This window comes from Salvelinus fontinalis, chromosome 9 (genome assembly GCF_029448725.1).
Source record: "Salvelinus fontinalis isolate EN_2023a chromosome 9, ASM2944872v1, whole genome shotgun sequence".
Taxonomy (NCBI): domain Eukaryota; kingdom Metazoa; phylum Chordata; class Actinopteri; order Salmoniformes; family Salmonidae; genus Salvelinus; species Salvelinus fontinalis.
In genome coordinates, this window is record NC_074673.1 from 31,828,327 (window position 1) to 31,851,926 (window position 23,600).

The 23,600-nt window shown below is 45.8% G+C and overlaps 1 protein-coding gene across 8 annotated transcripts in view; it reads left to right on the forward strand.

Annotated features, from left to right (window-relative positions):
* The window catches only part of LOC129862424 (FERM domain-containing protein 4A-like), a 225,350-nt gene that overhangs the window by 56,856 nt on the left and 144,894 nt on the right, over window positions 1-23,600 (forward strand). The gene's annotated exons all lie outside the window — the stretch shown is intronic.

Below are 23,600 nucleotides of genomic sequence, written 5' to 3' on the forward strand. Positions count from 1 at the left end.
GTGTGTGTGTGTGTGTGTGTGTGTGTGTGTGTGTGTGTGTGTGTGTGTGTGTGTGTGTGTGTGTGTGTGTGTGTGTGTGTGTGTGTGTGTGGCTACTGCATGTTTAATTGATGACCTCTGCCTGCCCCCCCTGCTGTGAATGTGCAGCATATGCTATAAGAGAGGGAGAAAAAGAGAAATATACGGGATGGAGGGAGGGGACAGAGAAGAGGAGAGATGAGCAGTAGAGAGAGTGTAGCATATGTTATAGTCTGTATGTTGAATAATAATTACAGGGTGTGTTAGTGACAGATTGACAGGCCTGTCTACTGGAGAGACACTGGACTCAATCCCCCCCCCCCTCTCTACTAGCTCTGACCCCTTCCCCCTGTTCCTCCTGGCTCCTCCTCCCCCCAGTCTCTCCGTCCGCTTCCTTTCTCCTCTCCCTGTTTCTCTCTGGGCTTTGGTCCTCAGTACAGCAGGGAAACGTTAGGACAACGGTTTCATAACAGCAGGGTAATGTTAGGACAATGGTTTCAGTACAGCAGGGTAACGTTAATGGTCTGCCTGGGGTGGGAAGGGGTGTATCGGTCAGCAGGGTTTGGGTTGGGTTACCACATGCATTCTTGAGAAAAAGATGGATAGTAGAGCTTCTACACCTGCATTGCTTGCTGTTTGGGGTTTTAGGCTGGGTTTCTGTACAGCACTTTGTGACATCAGCTGATGTAAGAAGGGCTTTATAAATACATTTGATTGATTGATTGATTGATTGATTCAATCAAGTTTATTTTATATAGCCCTTCGTACATCAGCTAATATCTCGAAGTGCTGTACAGAAACCCAGCGTAAAACCCCAAACAGCAAGCAATGCAGGTGTAGAAGCACGGTGGCTAGGAAAAACTCCCAAGAAAGGCCAAAACCTAGGAAGAAACCTAGAGAGGAACCAGGCTATGAGGGGTGGCCAGTCCTCTTCTGGCTGTGCCGGGTGGAGATTATAACAGAACATGGCCAAGATGTTCAAAATGTTCATAAATGACAAGCATGGTCAAATAATAATCAGGAATAAATGTCAGTTGGCTTTTCATAGCCGATAATTAAGAGTTGAAAACAGCAGGTCTGGGACAGGTAGGGGTTCCATAACCGTGGGCAGAACAGTTGAAACTGGGACAGCAGCAAGGCCAGGTGGACTGGGGACAGCAAGGAGTCATCATGCCCGGTAGTCCTGACGTATGGTCCTAGGGCTCAGTTCCTCCGAGAGAGAGAAAGAAAGAGAGAAGGAGAGAATTAGAGAGAGCCAAGATGTTCAAAATGTTCATAAATGACAAGCATGGTCAAATAATAATCAGGAATAAATGTCAGTTGGCTTTTCATAGCCGATCATTAAGAGTTGAAAACAGCAGGTCTGGGACAGGTAGGGGTTCCATAACTGCAGGCAGAACAGTTGAAACTGGGACAGCAGCAAGGCCAGGTGGACTGGGGACAGCAAGGAGTCATCATGCCCAGTAGTCCTGACGTATGGTCCTAGGGCTCAGGTCCTCCGAGAGAGAGAAAGAAAGAGAGAAGGAGAGAATTAGAGAGAGCATACTTAAATTCCCACAGGACACTGGATAAGAAAGGAGAAGTACTCCAGATATAACCAACTGGCCCTATCCCCCGACACAAACTACTGCAGCATAAATACTGGAGGCTGAGACAGGAGGGGTCAGGAGACACTGTGGCCCCATCCGATGATACCCCCGGACAGGGCCAAACAGGAAGGATATAACCCCACCCACTTTGCCAAGCACAGCCCCCGCACCACTAGAGGGATATCTTCAGCCACCAACTTACAATCCTGAGACAAGGCCGAGTATAGCCCACAAAGATCTCCACCACAGCACAAACCAAGGGGGTGCGCCAACCCAGACAGGAAGATCACGTCAGTAACTCAACCCACTCAAGTGACGCACCCCTCCTAGGGACGGCATGAAAGAGCACCAGTAAGCCAGTGACTCAGCCCCTGTAATAGGGTTAGAGGTAGAGAATCCCAGTGGAGGGGAACCGGCCAGGCAGAGACATCAAGGGCGGTTCGTTGCTCCAGAGCCTTTCCGTTCACCTTCACACTCCTGGGCCAGACTACACTCAATCATATGACCTACTGAAGAGATAAGTCTTCAGTAAAGACTTAAAGGTTGAGACCGAGTCTGCGTCTCTCACATGGGTAGGCAGACCATTCCATAAAAATGGAGATCTATAGGAGAAAGCCCTGCCTCCAGCTGTTTGCTTAGAAATTCTAGAGACAATTAGGAGGCCTGCGTCTTGTGACCGTAGCGTACGTGTAGGTATGTACGGCAGGACCAACTCGGAAAGATAGGTAGGAGCAAGCCCATGTAACGCTTTATAGGTTAACAGTAAAACCTTGAAATCAGCCCTTGCCTTAACAGGAAGCCAGTGTAGGGAAGCTAGCACTGGAGTAATATGATCAAATTTCTTGGTTCTAGTCAGGATTCTAGCAGCCGTATTTAGCACTAACTGAAGTTTATTTAGTGCTTTATCCAGGTAGCCGGAAAGTAGAGCATTGCAGTAGTCTAGCCTAGAAGTAACAAATGCATGGATAAATTTTTCTGCATCATTTTTGGACAGAAAATTTCAGATTTTTGCAATGTTACGTAGATGGAATGAAGCTGTCCTTGAAACAGTCTTGATATGTTCGTCAAAAGAGAGATCAGGGTCAAGAGTAACGCCGAGGTCCTTCACAGTTTTATTTGAGACGACTTTACAACCATCAAGATTAATTGTCAGATATAACAGAAGATCTCTTTGTTTCTTGGGACCTAGAACAAACACTCTCTGTTTTGTCCGAGTTTAAAAGTAGAAAGTTTTCAGCCATCCACTTCCTTATGTCTGAAACACAGGCTTCTAGCGAGGGCACTTTTGGGGCTTCACCATGTTTCATTGAAATGTACAGCTGTGTGTCATCCGCATAGCAGTGAAAGTTAACATTATGTTTTCGAATAACATCCCCAAGAGGTAAAATATATAGTGAAAACAATAGTGGTCCTAAAACGGAACCTTGAGGAACACCGAAATGTAGAGTTGATTTGTCAGAGGACAAACCATTCACAGAGACAAACTGATATCTTTCCGACAGATAAGATCTAAACCAGGCCAGAACTTGTCCGTGTAGACCAATTTGGGTTTCCAGTCTCTCCAAAAGAATGTGGTGATCGATGGTGTCAAAGGCAGCACTAAGGTCTAGTAGCACGAGGACAGATGCAGAGCCTCGGTCTGACGCCATTAAAAGGTCATTTACCACCTTCACAAGTGCAGTCTCAGTGCTATGATGGGGTCTAAAACCAGACTGAAGCATTTCGTATACATTGTTTGTCTTCAGGAAGGCAGTGAGTTGCTGCGCAACAGCTTTTTCTAAAAATTTTGAGAGGAATGGAAGATTCGATATAGGCCGATAGTTTTTTATATTTTCCGGGTCAAGGTTGGGCTTTTTCAAGAGAGGCTTTATTACTGCCACTTTTAGTGAGTTTGGTACACATCCGGTGGATAGAGAGCCGTTTATTATGTTCAACATAGGAGGGCCAAGCACAGGAAGCAGCTCTTTCAGTTGTTTAGTAGGAATAGGATCCAGTATGCAGCTTGAAGGTTTAGAGGCCATGATTATTTTCATCATTGTGTCAAGAGATATAGTACTAAAACACTTAAGTGTCTCTCCCGATCCCAGGCCCTGGCAGAGCTGTGCAGATCCAGGACAGCTAAGCCCTGGAGGAATACGCAGATTTAAAGAGGAGTCCGTAATTTGCTTCTAATGATCATGATCTTTTCCTCAAAGAAGTTCATGAATTTATTACTGCTGAAGTGAAAGCCATCCTCTCTTGGGGAATGCTGCTTTTTAGTTAGCTTTGCAACAGTATCAAAAATAAATTTTGGATTGTTCTTATTTTCCTCAATTAAGTTGGAATAGTAGGATGATCGAGCTGCAGTGAGGGCTCTTCGATACTGCACGGTACTGTCTTTCCAAGTTAGTCGGAAGACTTCCAGTTTGGTGTGGCGCCATTTCCGTTCCAATTTTCTGGAAGCTTGCTTCAGAGCTCGGGTATTTTCTGTATACCAGGGAGCTAGTTTCTTATGACAAATGTTTTTCGTTTTTAGGGGTGCAACTGCATCTAGGGTATTGCGCAAGGTTAAATTGAGTTCCTCAGTTAGGTGGTTAACTGATTTTTGTCCTCTGACGTCCTTGGGTAGGCAGAAGGAGTCTGGAAGGGCATCAAGGAATTTTTGTGTTGTCTGAGAATTTATAGTACAATTTTTGATGCTCCTTGGTTGGAGTCTGAGCAGATTATTTGTTGCGATTTCAAACATAATAAAATGGTGGTCCGATAGTCCAGGATTATGAGGAAAAACATTAAGATCCACAACATTTATTCCATGGGACAAAACTAGGTCCAGAGTATGACTGTGGCAGTGAGTAGGTCCAGAGACATGTTGGACAAAACCCACTGAGTCGATGATGGCTCCGAAAGCCTTTTGGAGTGGGTCTGTGGACTTTTCCATATGAATATTAAAATCACCAAAAATTAGAATATTATCTGCTATGACTACAAGGTCCGATAGGAATTCAGGGAACTCAGAGAGGAACGCTGTATATGGCCCAGGAGGCCTGTAAACAGTAGCTATAAAAAGTGATTGAGTAGGCTGCATAGATTTCATGACTAGAAGCTCAAAAGACGAAAACGTCATTTTCTTTTTTGTAAATTGAAATTTGCTATCGTAAATGTTAGCAACACCTCCGCCTTTGCGGGATGCACGGGGGATATGGTCACTAGTGATTGATTGATTGATTGATTGATTGATTGATTGATTGAGCTGATGGATAGTGGTGAGATGGAGCGATGATGTCGTGATTTTTTATTAAAATAATATATTTCACCTTTATTTAACCAGGTAAGCTAGCTGAGAACAAGTTCAAGTGACCAGTGAGCTGAGATAAGGCGGAGCTTTACCTAGCATAGACTTATAGATGACCCGGAGCCAGGGGGTCTGGTGACGAATATGTAGCGAGGGCCAGCCGACTAGAGCATACAGGTCACAGGGGCTTTGGTGACAAAACGTGATGATTCAGTTGTTGACTGAGGGGGAGCTGCATCCTCTCACAGGGTAAATCAGGTGTGTCTCCTCACTGTGCCTTAGGGCTGGGAGGCTTGGCGTACAGGTGCACAAGCTTTATAGTTTGAATTGGGGGGGTATTATCTTTTGGGGAGGGTGTGTTGTTTTGTATGACTGATAGGTGTGTACAGGTGTGGGCACTGGGCAGTGTGGGCCTGACAGAGATGTTGGTAGAGTTTTGAAGGAGAAAATGAATGTCCAGTTTATTCTATTCTATTCAGACAGTCATAGTGATAGGGGCTGCAGTGGCATTATGACAGCCAACAGATCCTTTTAGGATCGATAAAGATGGGGGAATGATAGAGATATGATAGGAATATGGGACAGACAGTCTCTCTCCCTCCTGTGTTAACCCTGCTCTCCCATGTTCCTCTGGACCCCCTGGGGTTAGCATCATGTTTACTCCATTTCCCTCTATGATCCTTCCCGTCTAAATACGGATTAAATATGTAACATGTTCATCAAAATTTTACCATTGAACACGTGTTTAAACACACACGACCCAAGTTTGGGTCGGGGGTGGCCTGTGTGTGTGTGTCTCAGGAGGGTGAGTGCGTGTGATAGTGTGTGTGATAGTGTATGTGATAGTGTGTGTGATTGTGTGTGTGATTGTGTGTGTGACAGTGTGTGTGACAGTGTATGTGATAGGGTATGTGTCCAGGCTATATGGATTATGTAGCTGTACTGAGTTCTGTATTTTCTTAGCCATAGGCAGAGTTCAAACTTGTATATTAGTGTTAGAAAAACAGGCGATGTAGTTATTGTACCCTGAAAGTCTGAGTGTGTTTGTGTGGGCTAAGTTTACTGGGGCAGAAAATGCAGGAGCGTGACTCACTCTGGTACCTTTCTACCAGCCTCAGAAATATGCCTCCGTCGCACTCTGTCTGCTCACTGCCTTACACACATACACTCTCTGTCTGCTCACTGCCTTACACACACACACTCTCTGTCTGCTCACTGCCTTACACACACACACTCTCTGTCTGCTCACTGCCTTACACAAATACACTCTCTGTCTGCTCACTGCCTTACACAAATACACTCTGTCTGCTCACTGCCTTACACACACACACTCTCTGTCTGCTCACTGCCTTACACAAATACACTCTGTCTGCTCACTGCCTTACACACATACACTCTCTGTCTGCTCACTGCCTTACACACACACTCTCTCTGTCTGCTCACTGCCTTACACAAATACACTCTCTGTCTGCTCACTTCCTTACACACATACACTCTCTGTCTGCTCACTGCCTTACACAAATACACTCTCTGTCTGCTCACTGCCTTACACACATACACTCTCTGTCTGCTCACTGCCTTACACAAATACACTCTCTGTCTGCTCACTGCCTTACACAAATACACTCTCTGTCTGCTCACTGCCTTACACAAATACACTCTGTCTGCTCACTGCCTTACACAAATACACTCTCTGTCTGCTCACTGCCTTACACACACACACTCTCTGTCTGCTCACTGCCTTACACACATACACTCTCTGTCTGCTCACTGCCTTACACACAAACACTCTCTGTCTGCTCACTGCCTTACACAAATACACTCTCTGTCTGCTCACTGCCTTACACAAACACACTATCTGTCTGCTCACTGCCTTACACACACACACTCTCTGTCTGCTCAAAGCCTTACACACACTCTCTGTCTGCTCACTGCCTTACACAAATACACTCTGTCTGCTCACTGCCTTACACAAAAACACTCTCTGTCTGCTCACTGCCTTACACAAATACACTCTGTTTGCTCACTGCCTTACACACATACACTCTCTGTCTGCTCACTGCCTTACACACATACAGTCTCTGTCTGCTCACTGCCTTACACAAATACACTCTCTGTCTGCTCACTGCCTTACACACATACACTCTCTGTCTGCTCACTGCCTTACACAAATACACTCTGTTTGCTCACTGCCTTACACAAATACACTCTCTGTCTGCTCACTGCCTTACACACACACACTCTCTGTCTGCTCACTGCCTTACACACACACACTCTCTGTCTGCTCACTGCCTTACACACACACACTCTCTGTCTGCTCACTGCCTTACACAAATACACTCTGTCTGCTCACTGCCTTACACAAATACACCCTGTTTGCTCACTGCCTTACACAAATACACTCTCTGTCTGCTTACTGCCTTACACAAATACACTCTGTCTGCTCACTGCCTTACACAAATACACTCTCTGTCTGCTTACTGCCTTACACAAATACACTCTGTCTGCTCACTGCCTTACACAAATACACTCTGTCTGCTCACTGCCTTACACAAATACACTCTCTGTCTGCTCACTGCCTTACACACACACACTCTCTGTCTGCTCACTGCCTTACAAAAATACACTCTGTCTGCTCACTGCCTTACACAAATACACTCTGTTTGCTCACTGCCTTACACAAATACACTCTCTGTCTGCTTACTGCCTTACACAAATACACTCTGTCTGCTCACTGCCTTACACAAATACACTCTCTGTCTGCTTACTGCCTTACACAAATACACTCTGTCTGCTCACTGCCTTACACAAATACACTCTGTCTGCTCACTGCCTTACACACATACACTCTCTGTCTGCTCACTGCCTTACACAAATACACTCTGTTTGCTCACTGCCTTACACAAATACACTCTGTTTGCTCACTGCCTTACACAAATACACTCTCTGTCTGCTCACTGCCTTACACACATACACTCTCTGTCTGCTCACTGCCTTACACACAAACACTCTCTGTCTGCTCACTGCCTTACACACAAACACTCTCTGTCTGCTCACTGCCTTACACACAAACACTCTGTCTGCTCACTGCCTTACACAAATACACTCTCTGTCTGCTCACTGCCTTACACACACACACTCTCTGTCTGCTCACTGCCTTACACAAATACACTCTGTTTGCTCACTGCCTTACACAAATACACTCTCTGTCTGCTCACTGCCTTACACACATACACTCTCTGTCTGCTCACTGCCTTACACACAAACACTCTCTGTCTGCTCACTGCCTTACACACAAACACTCTCTGTCTGCTCACTGCCTTACACACAAACACTCTGTCTGCTCACTGCCTTACACAAATACACTCTCTGTCTGCTCACTGCCTTACACACACACACTCTCTGTCTGCTCACTGCCTTACACAAATACACTCTCTGTCTGCTCACTGCCTTACACAAATACACTCTCTGTCTGCTCACTGCCTTACACACACACACTCTCTGTCTGCTCACTGCCTTACACACATACACTCTCTGTCTGCTCACTGCCTTACACACAAACACTCTCTGTCTGCTCACTGCCTTACACAAATACACTCTCTGTCTGCTCACTGCCTTACACAAACACACTCTCTGTCTGCTCACTGCCTTACACACACACACTCTCTGTCTGCTCACTGCCTTACACACACACACTCCCTGTCTGCTCACTGCCTTACACAAATACACTCTGTCTGCTCACTGCCTTACACAAATACACTCTCTGTCTGCTCACTGCCTTACACAAATACACTCTGTTTGCTCACTGCCTTACACAAATACACTCTCTGTCTGCTCACTGCCTTACACACATACACTCTCTGTCTGCTCACTGCCTTACACAAATACACTCTCTGTCTGCTCACTGCCTTACACACATACACTCTCTGTCTGCTCACTGCCTTACACAAATACACTCTGTCTGCTCACTGCCTTACACAAATACACTCTCTGTCTGCTCACTGCCTTACACAAACACACTCTCTGTCTGCTCACTGCCTTACACACACACACTCTCTGTCTGCTCACTGCCTTACACACACACACTCCCTGTCTGCTCACTGCCTTACACAAATACACTCTGTCTGCTCACTGCCTTACACAAATACACTCTCTGTCTGCTCACTGCCTTACACAAATACACTCTGTTTGCTCACTGCCTTACACAAATACACTCTCTGTCTGCTCACTGCCTTACACACATACACTCTCTGTCTGCTCACTGCCTTACACAAATACACTCTCTGTCTGCTCACTGCCTTACACACATACACTCTCTGTCTGCTCACTGCCTTACACAAATACACTCTGTTTGCTCACTGCCTTACACAAATACACTCTCTGTCTGCTCACTGCCTTACACAAATACACTCTGTTTGCTCACTGCCTTACACAAATACACTCTGTTTGCTCACTGCCTTACACAAATACACTCTCTGTCTGCTCACTGCCTTACACACATACACTCTCTGTCTGCTCACTGCCTTACACACAAACACTCTCTGTCTGCTCACTGCCTTACACAAATACACTCTCTGTCTGCTCACTGCCTTACACACATACACTCTCTGTCTGCTCACTGCCTTACACACAAACACTCTCTGTCTGCTCACTGCCTTACACACATACACTCTGTCTGCTCACTGCCTTACGCACATACACTCTCTGTCTGCTCACTGCCTTACACAAATACACTCTGTCTGCTCACTGCCTTACACAAATACACTCTCTGTCTGCTCACTGCCTTACACACACACACTCTCTGTCTGCTCACTGCCTTACACAAATACACTCTGTTTGCTCACTGCCTTACACAAATACACTCTGTCTGCTCACTGCCTTACACAAATACACTCTCTGTCTGCTCACTGCCTTACACAAATACACTCTGTCTGCTCACTGCCTTACACACATACAATCTGTCTGCTCACTGCCTTACACACATACACTCTGTCTGCTCACTGCCTTACACAAATACACTGTCTGCTCACTGCCTTACACACATACACTCTGTCTGCTCACTGCCTTACACACGCACACACTCTGTCTGCTCACTGCCTTACACACATACACTCTCTGTCTGCTCACTGCCTTACACAAATACACTCTGTTTGCTCACTGCCTTACACAAATACACTCTGTTTGCTCACTGCCTTACACAAATACACTCTCTGTCTGCTCACTGCCTTACACACATACACTCTCTGTCTGCTCACTGCCTTACACACAAACACTCTCTGTCTGCTCACTGCCTTACACACAAACACTCTCTGTCTGCTCACTGCCTTACACACAAACACTCTGTCTGCTCACTGCCTTACACAAATACACTCTCTGTCTGCTCACTGCCTTACACACACACACTCTCTGTCTGCTCACTGCCTTACACAAATACACTCTGTTTGCTCACTGCCTTACACAAATACACTCTCTGTCTGCTCACTGCCTTACACACATACACTCTCTGTCTGCTCACTGCCTTACACACAAACACTCTCTGTCTGCTCACTGCCTTACACACAAACACTCTCTGTCTGCTCACTGCCTTACACACAAACACTCTGTCTGCTCACTGCCTTACACAAATACACTCTCTGTCTGCTCACTGCCTTACACACACACACTCTCTGTCTGCTCACTGCCTTACACAAATACACTCTCTGTCTGCTCACTGCCTTACACAAATACACTCTCTGTCTGCTCACTGCCTTACACACACACACTCTCTGTCTGCTCACTGCCTTACACACATACACTCTCTGTCTGCTCACTGCCTTACACACAAACACTCTCTGTCTGCTCACTGCCTTACACAAATACACTCTCTGTCTGCTCACTGCCTTACACAAACACACTCTCTGTCTGCTCACTGCCTTACACACACACACTCTCTGTCTGCTCACTGCCTTACACACACACACTCCCTGTCTGCTCACTGCCTTACACAAATACACTCTGTCTGCTCACTGCCTTACACAAATACACTCTCTGTCTGCTCACTGCCTTACACAAATACACTCTGTTTGCTCACTGCCTTACACAAATACACTCTCTGTCTGCTCACTGCCTTACACACATACACTCTCTGTCTGCTCACTGCCTTACACAAATACACTCTCTGTCTGCTCACTGCCTTACACACATACACTCTCTGTCTGCTCACTGCCTTACACAAATACACTCTGTTTGCTCACTGCCTTACACAAATACACTCTCTGTCTGCTCACTGCCTTACACAAATACACTCTGTTTGCTCACTGCCTTACACAAATACACTCTGTTTGCTCACTGCCTTACACAAATACACTCTCTGTCTGCTCACTGCCTTACACACATACACTCTCTGTCTGCTCACTGCCTTACACACAAACACTCTCTGTCTGCTCACTGCCTTACACAAATACACTCTCTGTCTGCTCACTGCCTTACACACATACACTCTCTGTCTGCTCACTGCCTTACACACAAACACTCTCTGTCTGCTCACTGCCTTACACACATACACTCTGTCTGCTCACTGCCTTACACACATACACTCTCTGTCTGCTCACTGCCTTACACAAATACACTCTGTCTGCTCACTGCCTTACACAAAGACACTCTCTGTCTGCTCACTGCCTTACACACACACACTCTCTGTCTGCTCACTGCCTTACACAAATACACTCTGTTTGCTCACTGCCTTACACAAATACACTCTGTCTGCTCACTGCCTTACACAAATACACTCTCTGTCTGCTCACTGCCTTACACAAATACACTCTGTCTGCTCACTGCCTTACACACATACAATCTGTCTGCTCACTGCCTTACACACATACACTCTGTCTGCTCACTGCCTTACACAAATACACTGTCTGCTCACTGCCTTACACACATACACTCTGTCTGCTCACTGCCTTACACAAATACACTCTGTTTGCTCACTGCCTTACACAAATACACTCTCTGTCTGCTCACTGCCTTACACACATACACTCTCTGTCTGCTCACTGCCTTACACACAAACACTCTCTGTCTGCTCACTGCCTTACACAAATACACTCTCTGTCTGCTCACTGCCTTACACACACACACTCTCTGTCTGCTCACTGCCTTACACACATACACTCTGTCTGCTCACTGCCTTACACAAATACACTCTCTGTCTGCTCACTGCCTTACACAAATACACTCTCTGTCTGCTTACTGCCTTACACAAATACACACTCTGTCTGCTCACTGCCTTACACACATACACTCTCTGTTTGCTCACTGCCTTACACACATACACACTCTGTCTGCTCACTGCCTTACACAAATACACTCTCTGTCTGCTCACTGCCTTACACACATACACTCTGTCTGCTCACTGCTTTACACAAATACACTCTGTCTGCTCACTGCCTTACACAAATACACTCTCTGTCTGCTCACTGCCTTACACAAATACACTCTGTCTGCTCACTGCCTTACACAAATACACTCTCTGTCTGCTCACTGCCTTACACAAATACACTCTGTCTGCTCACTGCCTTACACAAATACACTCTCTGTCTGCTCACTGCCTTACACAAATACACTCTCTGTCTGCTCACTGCCTTACACACACACACTCTCTGTCTGCTCACTGCCTTACACACATACACTCTCTGTCTGCTCACTGCCTTACACAAATACACTCTGTCTGCTCACTGCCTTACACAAATACACTCTCTGTCTGCTCACTGCCTTACACAAATACACTCTCTGTCTGCTCACTGCCTTACACAAATACACTCTCTGTCTGCTCACTGCCTTACACAAATACACTCTCTGTCTGCTTACTGCCTTACACACACACAAGTGAGAGTTGTGCTTGTGTGTATGTAGGGCAGACAAAGACATAGTCTGTTTATCACTGACCGAGTTAGAAAAGGTGGCAAAAAGGTGGCAAAGGTCAACAAATTACGTGACCCGTAATCACCTGTACAATCCACAACGGCACGAAGGCTTTCGTGCCATTGTGGATTGTACAGGTGATTACGGGTCACGTCCCGTGTGTTAATCATTGTGCGCGTGTGTTATTTATTCAAGGTGCTCCTCGCTCTTTTGTTTGGGTTTCAACCCTGTGTTTTGTTATGTGTTTGTGTCGTCTTCGTCCCCGTGCCTTTACACGGCACGCTGAAAATTTGGGGTATAATAAAAAACCCTATTACGCATTCCTGTGCCTGTCTTCGAATCATTTATGCCAGCATGACAAGTAGCCTCAACGGCAGTCTGTAGGCTACCACAAGGGTGTAGCCGAAGGACAGCTACCTTCTGTTCTCCTCTGGGTACATCAACTTCAATACAAAACCTAGGAGGTTTATGGTTCTCACACCCTTTCATAGACTTACACAGTAATTATGACAACTTCCAGACGACGTCCTCCAACCTATTAAAGCTCTTGCAGCATGAACTGACATGTTGTCCACCCAATGAAAGGATCAGAGGATAAATCTAGTACTGAACGCATACAGCTAGCTAGCACTGTAGTGCATGCAATATGGTGAGTAGTTGACTCAAAGAGAGAGAAAGAAGGCCTCCTGAGTGATCTAAGGCACTGCACCGCAGTGCTAGCTGTGCCACTAGAGAGCCTGGTTCGAGTCCAGGCTCTGTCGCAGCCGGCCACGATCGGGAGAACCATGAGGCGGTGCACAATTGGTCCAGCATCATTTGGGTTACGGGAGGGTTTGGCTGGCAGGGATGTTCTTGTCCCATCGCGCACTAATGACTCCTATGGCGCGCCGGGTGCAATGTACGCTGACACAGTGTGCGGCTGGCTTCCAGGTTAAGTGGGCGTTGTGTCAAGAAGCAGTGCGGCTTGGCTGGGTTGTGTTTTGGAGGACACATGGCTCTCGACCTTCAACTCTCCAGAGTCCGTACAAGACAAGACCATAACTACCAATTGGTTACCATGAAATTGGGGAGAGAAATGGGTAAAAAAAGAGAGAGAAACACAACAACAAAAATCTTTAAAAATAAAGTAGAAGCTAGAGAGAGAGCTATATATGTATATATTTCACTTTAACTTACTTAGCTAGCAAATGCAGCTAGCTAGTTTAGCCTACTCTGTACTTAAACACGCGGCTCAAACAGTGAGGGATGCTATGTTACCTAGCTGGCTATGGCTATCCAACACTGGAACTCTTCCAAGTCAAGGTAAGCTTTTGGTTTTATTAATTTATTGCCACCTGGGCCCGCCGGTGTAACTGCTAAACTGATTGCTAACTGTACACTGTATTTTATGATGTACTGGTTTATTAACGTGTTAGTTCTAGTAGCTATGTTGACTTGATGTTAGCTAATATGGTGACGAAGATGTAGGCTGTGTGTAAGTGGTTATGATATGAAGGTTTGGCTTGGAAATGTTTTTATTTGCCTGGTTAGACAGCTGATGTGTTGTGCACTGAAGTCCATAAGCGAAGGGAAAAGGTGAGAGGAGGAGAGCGTGTAGATATGTGGCGGTCGATGCCGTTTAATATGAGGAAGGACGATATTTTTTTTTACAGCATTGGATAACTGCATTCATATTCCATTCACCTAGCTCAATGTAACATCGATAGGTTTAGGCTACTATATGATACTCAAAGTTTCCCTTAATCCATCATGAGGTTGCTACAACCTAGCCTAAAAATAAAAGTTAACAACATAGGTGCACAGGTTGAGATACATTTTTGTAAACAAGGTGACAGACATTGACACATTCAATACTGCCTTGCACAATCTTGCCTGCATCTAGCTGATCTAGTGTGTAATCATTAGTCCAACAGTTGCAAATGAGAGTTTCTATTGTACAAATTCAGATATGTTTATCCCTGTTTTGTTCTGCTTGCTTCTGTTTGAGTAACGTTTTTCAACAGAATAGGCGAAATGAACACACCCTGAACACACGCAAACACAGTTCACTTTCATAGCAGCCAGATCGTTGTATAATTCCTTATCGCAGAAATGCCCTCTCCTCCTCTCACCTTTTCCCTTTGCTTGTGGACTTCAGTGCACAACACACCAGCTGTCACAGATTTTAGTATTATGTATTTTCTTGAATCAGCTATTGAGAGATATTGAGAGCTATTGCATGTTTCATTCTGAAGACACACCTCTCCCACCAATGCTGACCAAAGTTGATGGTTGGACACTTCTACCTGTGTACAGTGCATTCGGAAAGTATTCAGACCACTTTTTCCGCATTTTGTTACGTTACAGCCTTATTCTAAAATGGATTAAATAAAACAATATCCACATCAATCTACACACATCAATAATGACAAAGTGAAAACAGGTTTATAGAAATACCTTATTTACATAAGTATTCAGACTCTTTGCTATGAGAATCGAAATTGAACACAGGTGCATCCTGTTTCCATTGATCATCCTTCAGAGCAAAAACCAAGCCATGAGGTCCAAGGAATTGTCTGTAGAGCTCCGAGACAGGATTGTGTCGAGGCACAGATCTGGGAAAGGGTACAAAACATTTCTGCAGCATTGAAGGTCCCCAAATCACAGTGGCCTCCATCATTCTTAAATGGAATAAGTTTGGAACCACCAAGACTCTTCCTCTTCCCAGCCAAACTTTGCAATCGTGGGAGAGGGACCTTGGTCAGGGATGTGACCAAGAACTCAATGGTTACTCTGACAGAGCTCCAGAGTTCCTATGTGGAGATGGGAGAACCTTCCAGAAGGACAAACATCTCTGCAGCACTCCAACAATCAGGCCTTTGTGGTAGAGTGGCCAGACGGAAGCCACTTCTCAGTAAAAGGCACATGACAGTCTGCTTGGAGTTTGCCAAAAGGCATCTGACTCAGACCATGAGAAACAAGATTCTCTGGTCTGATGAAACCAAGATTGAATTCTTTGGCCTGAATGTCAAGCATCACATCTGGAGGAAACCTGGCACCATCCCTACGGTGAAGCATGGTGGTGGCAGCATCATGCTGTGGGGATGTTTTTCAGTGGCAGGGACTGGGAGACTAGTCAGGATAGAGGGAAAGATGAACGGAGCACAAAGTACAAAGTACAAAGTACCTGCTCCAAAGTGCTCAGGACCTCAGACTGGTTCACCTTCCAACAGGACAACAACCCTAAGCACACAGCCAGGACAACGCAGGAGTTTCTGAATGTCCTTGAGTTGCCCAGTCAGAGCCCGTACTTGAACCCAATCGAACATCTCTGGAGAGACCTGAAAATAGCTCTGCAGCGACACTCCCCATCCAACCTGACAGAGCTTGAGAGGATCTGCAGAGAAGAATGGGAGAAACTCCCCAAATACAGGTGTGCTAAATTGTACCGTCATACCCAAGAAGACTCGAGGATGTAATCGCTGTCAAAGGTGCTTCAACAAAGTCTTGAGTAAAGGGTCTGAATAATTATGCAAATGTTCTATTTCCGGTTTTAAAAAATTATACATTCGCAAAAAAATTCAAAAAACCTGTTTCTGCTTTGTCATTATGGGGTATTGTGTGTTGATTGATGAGGGAAAAAAACGAATTAATACATTTTAGAAATTGACTGTATCGTAACAAAATGTGGAAAAAGTGAAGGGATATGAATGCACTGTATCACCTTTTATTGTTGGATGGGGAGTTGAAAATGGAAATATGGAGGAGGAAGACGGGGAATTACCAGTAACAATGAAGGAGAACCAGGAACTGCAGACACACAGTGATTCTGCTGAATTACCTTCTGCAGCAATCCTTTCTCGCTCTCTCTCTCTGTTTATTCGTGTGCGTGTATTTGCGTGTGTGTGTGTGTGCGCGTTTGTGTGTGCGTGTGTATGTCTGTCCATGTGTATATGTAGAAGGCTATAGTCAAATAAAATCAATTTGTTTTAGTCTTGTACACATCTTGTAGCATGTATAAAAGGTGTAGTAACCTACCAGCTCTCACAATCTCACAATGTCACATCAGAATTAGACATTAATCCATGTTTCAAATACATCAAATTTTGATTTGATTAAGGTTAGGGTTAAATTCAGGCAATAACAAAAAATCCTTAAGGTTAGGTTTTAACTCTGAATCATTAAGATAAGGTTTAAGGTTTGGGATAGGCTTAAAACAAAAATATCAAAACAACTTTTTATTGCTGATTTATCAAATCAAAGATTGCAAGTTTGAATCCAGCAACTCTTTGTTAAGGGTTTCAGTGACTTCATTAGCTGTGGTTGTTGATGGATGTATGGTTGAATCGTCAGCATACATGGACACACCTGCTTTGTTTAATTTCAGTGGCAGACCATTGGTAAAAATAGAAAAGAGTAGAAGGCCTAGAGAACTGCCCTGCGGTACACCACACTTTACATGTTTGACATTAGAGAAGCTTCCATTATAGAAAACATTATAGAGTTCTATTAGATAGATAGCTCTGAATCCACGATATGGCAGAGGTTGAAAAGCTATAAAACACAAGTTTTCTCAATAACAGGTTATGGTCAGTAATATCGAAAGCTGCACTGAAATCTAACAGTACAGCTACCACACTCTTCTTATTATCAATTTCTTTCAACCAATCATCAGTCATCGGTGTCAGTGCAGTACAAGTTGAGTGCCCTTCTCTATAAGCATACTGAAAGTCTATTGTTAATTTTTTAACAGTGAAATTGGCATTGTATTTGGTCAAACATCATTTTTTCCAACAGTTTGCTAAGAGCTGGCAGCAAGGTGATTGCTCTGCTGTTAGAATCACTGAAAGCTGCTTTACCACTCTTAGGTAGCGGAATTACTTTGGCTTCCCTACAGGCCTTCCATCTAGGCTCAGATATAAAGATATGACAGATAGGAGTGGCCATGGAGTGAACTACCATCCTCAGTGGCTTTCTATCTAAGTTGTCAATGCTGGAAGGTTTGTCATTATTGATCGATAACAATAATTTCCCCACGTCTCCCACACTGACTTTACAAAATTCAAACTTACAATGATTTTGTTTTGATATTGTTTTTTTATGCATGAGTACAATGGCTCACTGCTCATCGTAATCATTAAAATAAATTATATAATTGATCTTGCCTTTATAATAGAGTTTCTTCTTATTTATGTTGAGTTCAGTCACATCATTTCTCAATTTGCAGTAAGTCAGCCAGTCAGATGTGCAGCCAGACTTATTAGCCACTCCCATTGCCCCATCTCTTTCAACCATAGAGTTTTTCAATTTGTCATCAATCCATGGAGCCTCATCAGTTCATCCACATGAGAGTCACAGCAAAATATTTTGTATGATCTCTTATACACTGTTTTAGGTCCAGCTTTTTAAACTTTGGCTTTCCTAGATGTAGCCACTATATTGTGATCACTGCATCCAATTGCTCTGAAAAAGCTTTAGAACAAGTTCTACAGTATTAGTAAAAATGTGATCAATACATTCTGGATGATCTTGTTCTTGTAGTGTTTGTAAACACCCTGGTAGGTTGATTAATAACCTGAACCAGATTACAGGAACTGATTACAGTGAGAAGCTTCCTCTTGAGCGGACAGCTTGATGAAAACCAGTCAATATTCTGGTCCCCAAGAAAGTAGACCTCTCTGTTTACATCACATACACTATCAAGCATTTCACCCACATTATTTAGATACCGACTGTTAGCACTTGGTGGCTTATAGCAACACCCCAAAAGAAAATGCTTTAGATGTGCCAGGTGAACCTGCAACCACAACACTTAAATAAGACTTGGCATACGATCTTCTCTAAGCATTATAGGGATATGGCTGTGAATATAAGCAACACCTCCCCAATAAGCATTCCTGTTTCTTCTAATGATGTTATATCCTTGTTCTGCTACTGCTGTATTATCAAATTAATTATCTAAGTGAGTCGCAGAAATGGCTAATATATGTATGTTATCTGATAGCAAGTTATTGATTTCATTAACCTTATTTCTAAGGCTACATTTATTAATATGGGCTGTTTTCAGCTCTTTCCTGGGTAGCTTATCAGAGATAGACACAATACGGAAAATAGCAAACAAAGCAAGACAAAAAAAAAATACAGCAGTCCATTAATCAGTTGGTGTGTGTAAGTGTGTGTGTGCTGTGGGGTTGAAGCTAATAACCCATGGGCTTGGCTTGCTCATCCCTTCCAGACTTTTTGGAAGGAGGGTGGACAATGAGCCTGTTATAGCGGATGTTAACAATATCCCCACGTGCTCTGGCAGCTTTCCTGGCTGGGATCAGTTCTTTCCTCTTCTGGCATACAGCTTCAGGATTGTCCTTATTGAGGAAGATGTACGTTTTTCTCAAGTTCTTGGCTCTTTTCATAACAGCTAACTTGTCCTTGAACCTCAGGAACTTGATCACTGTCGGTCTTGGCCTGTCACCCGGGCCGGTGGTGGGTTTTCCAGTCCTGTGGGCACGCTTGACCTCAATCTTCCTGTGGTCCGTCTTCAGTGTTTCCGAGATCATTTCCCTCATTTTGTCCTCAGACTCCATCCAGGTTTTGTGGCGATTCTGCAACTCCGTCCACAACCCTGTTGTTCAGCCTTGATTGTCTGAGATAATCTGATTTCTCCTTCATTGTTATCATGGATTCACATACAGAACTGATATCCTCTCTAAATGACTTAGGGATTGTTGGCATCTTGCCATTCTCCTGTTTAAACTCATCGAGCTGACCCTGGGAGAACTGCAAACTGTTCATCTGATCCTGGACCTCTCTGGTCAGGTTGTACATTTATTTTATTAGTTGACTTCACCAGTATTTGGACACAACACTTGAAGCTATTTTCTTGTTGTTGTAACTGCTTGAATAACTATTTTTGTTTGTTTAAAAGATCCTTCACCTGTGATAGAGAGACACCACTGTCCTCAATGGTACTCCCGCCTGCTTTGGTTTTTGTCATGGTAGCAACGTAGGTTACTCTGTTACTCCTCGCAGTTACAGACATGGCAGGTCGCAGGGAATATTAAAAACAACAACAACCAGCAGGGATCTAGACAGCCAAAAGCCCTTGGCAGATGCTTAAGCCCAATCGCCATCTCCGTCCATAATGCTGAAGCTTACTTGAAGGTAACAGCGCTCACTGTTGCCCCTGGTTTCAACGTCATCTCCCGACGTCTTCAGACATGGATGGACGTCAAATACTGATTTGTATCCCTGACTTGTATTACGGGTGACCTGGCTGTAAATGCTTGCGTGCTATCTAACTCAACATAGCAGTACAAAATATTTGTTGTTTGTTGAAATTAATATATTTAGCATAGTTTTAACTCTTTTAATGTTTCAATATTTTTATTTTTATGAAATTCACTGAGGAGGTTTGAGCCTCCACTGACTAAAGTCCCACTGAATCGGTGTGAGTTTGTCCCTATCAGGACAGCAGACTGTAACCCCTACTGGCCCAGTGTGTCTGATTATCAGTAAGAGGCCTGAGACACTAACAGGTGCTTAAGAGGCTTTAGACTGAAAACAGGAACAGATCAGGCCGTTCCCCTACGAAAAGGGATTGCAGTCAGAGTGCAGTTTAACTGCAGTACAGTGCACTATAACTGCAGTTCTTGTTTTATTACTGCGTCCAAAATACCACAGTTGACTGCAGTTACTGCACTTTTATTGCAGTTTCAAAAATGCAATCTTTTTTTTAAGGGTTTGATCTCTTTTCCAAACATCGTACTACTCTATACTGTGTGTGTAAGGGCTGTCGTTCTCCTCTTCCTCGGACGAGGAGAGGAGAGAAGGATCAGTAGACCAAAATGCAGCATTAGGGAAATAAGCCATCTCTTTATTATAAACGACGGCAACACGAAAACAAAATACTTTCAAAATACAAAACAAGAAAACGACGTAGACGAAAACCTGAACATGAACTTACTTAACTAAAACGTAAAACTCACGGACAGGAACAGACTACATCAAAAACGAACGAACAACCAAACAGTCCCGTATGGTGCAAAACATAACACAGATACGGAAGACAATCACCCACAAACAAACAGTGAGAACACCCTACCTAAATATGACTCCTAATTAGAGGAGAACGCAAAACACCTGCCTCTAATTAAGAGCCATACCAGGCAACCAAAACCAACATAGAAACAGAAAACATAGACTGCCCACCCAAAACACACGCCCTGACCATAAACACATACAAAAACAACATAAAACAGGTCAGGACCGTTACAGAACCCCCCTCCCCTCAAGGTGCGAACGCCGGGCGCACCAGCACAAAGTCCAGGGGAGGGTCTGGGTGGGCAGTTGACCACGGTGGTGGCTCAGGCTCTGGACGCTGTCCCCACACCACCATAGTCACTCCCCGCTTCTGTCTTCCCCTCCCAATGACCACCCTAAAACTAACATCCCCTAAATGAACGGCCAGCACCGGGACAAGGGGCAGCACCGGGACAAGGGGCAGCACCGGGACAAGGGGCAGCACCGGGACAAGGGGCAGCACCGGGACAAGGGGCAGCACCGGGACAAGGGGCAGCACCGGGACAAGGGGCAGCACCGGGATAAGGGGCAGCACCGGGATAAGGGGCAGCACCGGGACAAGGGGCAGCACCGGGATAAGGGGCAGGTCCCGGCTGAGATACTCTGGCAGATCCTGGCTGAGGGACTCTGGCAGATCCTGGCTGAGGGACTCTGGCAGATCCTGGCTGAGGGACTCTGGCAGATCCTGGCTGAGGGACTCTGGCAGGTCCTGGCTGAGGGACTCTGGCAGGTCCTGGCTGAGGGACTCAGGCAGGTCCTGGCTGAGGGACTCTGGCAGGTCCTGGCTGAGGGACTCTGGCAGGTCCTGGCTGAGGGACTCTGGCAGGACCTGGCTGGACGGCTCTGGCAGGTCCTGGCTGGACGGCTCTGGCAGGTCCTGGCTGGACGGCTCTGGCAGGTCCTGGCTGGACGGCTCTGGCAGGTCCTGGCTGGACGGCTCTGGCAGGTCCTGGCTGGACGGCTCTGGCAGGTCCTGGCTGGACGGCTCTGGCAGGCCCTGGCTGGACGGCTCTGGCAGGCCCTGGCTGGACGGCTCTGGCAGGTCATAGCAGGACGGCTCTGGCAGGTCATGGCAGGACGGCTCTGGCAGGTCATGGCAGGACGGCTCTGGCTGGTCATGGCAGGACGGCTCTGGCTGGTCATGGCAGGACGGCTCTGGCTGGTCATGGCAGGACGGCTCTGGCTGGTCATGGCAGGACGGCTCTGGCTGGTCATGGCAGGACGGCTCTGGCTGGTCATGGCAGGACGGCTCTGGCTGGTCATGGCAGGACGGCTCTGGCTGGTCATGGCAGGACGGCTCTGTAGGAAGGAGAAGGAGAGACAGCCTGGTGCGTGGTATAGGCACTAGCTGCGCTGGAGAGGAGGAAACAGCTGGAGAGAGAACCCGGAGAGACAGCCTGGTACGGGGGGCTGCCACCGGAGGACTGGTACATGGAGGTGGCACCGGGTCTACCGGACCGTGAAGGAGGACACGTGCTCTTGAGCACCGAGCCTGCCCAACCTTACCAGGTTGAATGGTGCCCGTAGCCCTGCCAGTGCGGCGAGGTGGAATAGCCCGCACTGGGCTATACTGGCAAACCGGGGACACCACTCGTAAGGCTGGTGCCATGTATGCTGGCCCGAGGAGACGCACTGGTGGCCAGATGCGTTGGGCCGGCTTCATGACATCCAGCTCGATGCCCAACTTAGCCCTCCCAGTGCGGCAAGGTGGAATAGCCCGCACTGGGCTAAGCACGCGTACTGGGGACACCGTGCGCTTTACCGCATAACACGGTGTCTTACCAGTACGACGCCTTCTACCTCCACGGTAAGCACGGGGAGTTGGCTCGGGTATCCTACCCGGCTTTGCCACACTCCTCGTGTGCCACACTCCTCGTGTGCCCCCCCCCCCCCAAGAAATTTTTGGGTCTGACTCACGGGCTCCCAACCGCGTCGCCGCGCTGCCTCCTCATACCAGCGCCTCTCAGCCTTCGCTGCTTCCAACTCCTCCTTGGGACGGCGATATTCCCCTGGCTGAGCCCAGGGTCCTCTACCGTCCAGGATCTCCTCCCAAGTCCAGGAGTCCTTGTTGCTCTGTTGAGCATTCCCTTGCCGCTTGGTCCTCGTTTGGTGGGTGATTCTGTAAGGGCTGTCGTTCTCCTCTTCCTCGGACGAGGAGAGGAGAGAAGGATCAGTAGACCAAAATGCAGCATTAGGGAAATAAGCCATCTCTTTATTATAAACGACGGCAACACAAAAAAAAAATACTTTCAAAATACAAAACCTGAACATGAACTTACTTAACTAAAACGTAAAACTCACGGACAGGAACAGACTACATCAAAAACGAACGAACAACCAAACAGTCCCGTTTGGTGCAAACCATAACACAGATACGGAAGACAATCACCCACAAACAAACAGTGAGAACACCCTACCTAAATATGACTCCTAATTAGAGGAGAACGCAAAACACCTGCCTCTAATTAAGAGCCATACCAGGCAACCAAAACCAACATAGAAACAGAAAACATAGACTGCCCACCCAAAACACACGCCCTGACCATAAACACATACAAAAACAACATAAAACAGGTCAGGACCGTTACAGTGTGAAGAGGTTGTTGAGTGGTGCTGATATTGATATTGACAACAACACTTCCCCAGAGGTCTCTGTATTAGGGAAACTATGAGACACACACACACACACACATACCTCTCTCCAGATCTCAGTCAGTCAGACTCAGCAGAACAGAATAACTGGATCCCACCAAATCAGCCGACCGGTA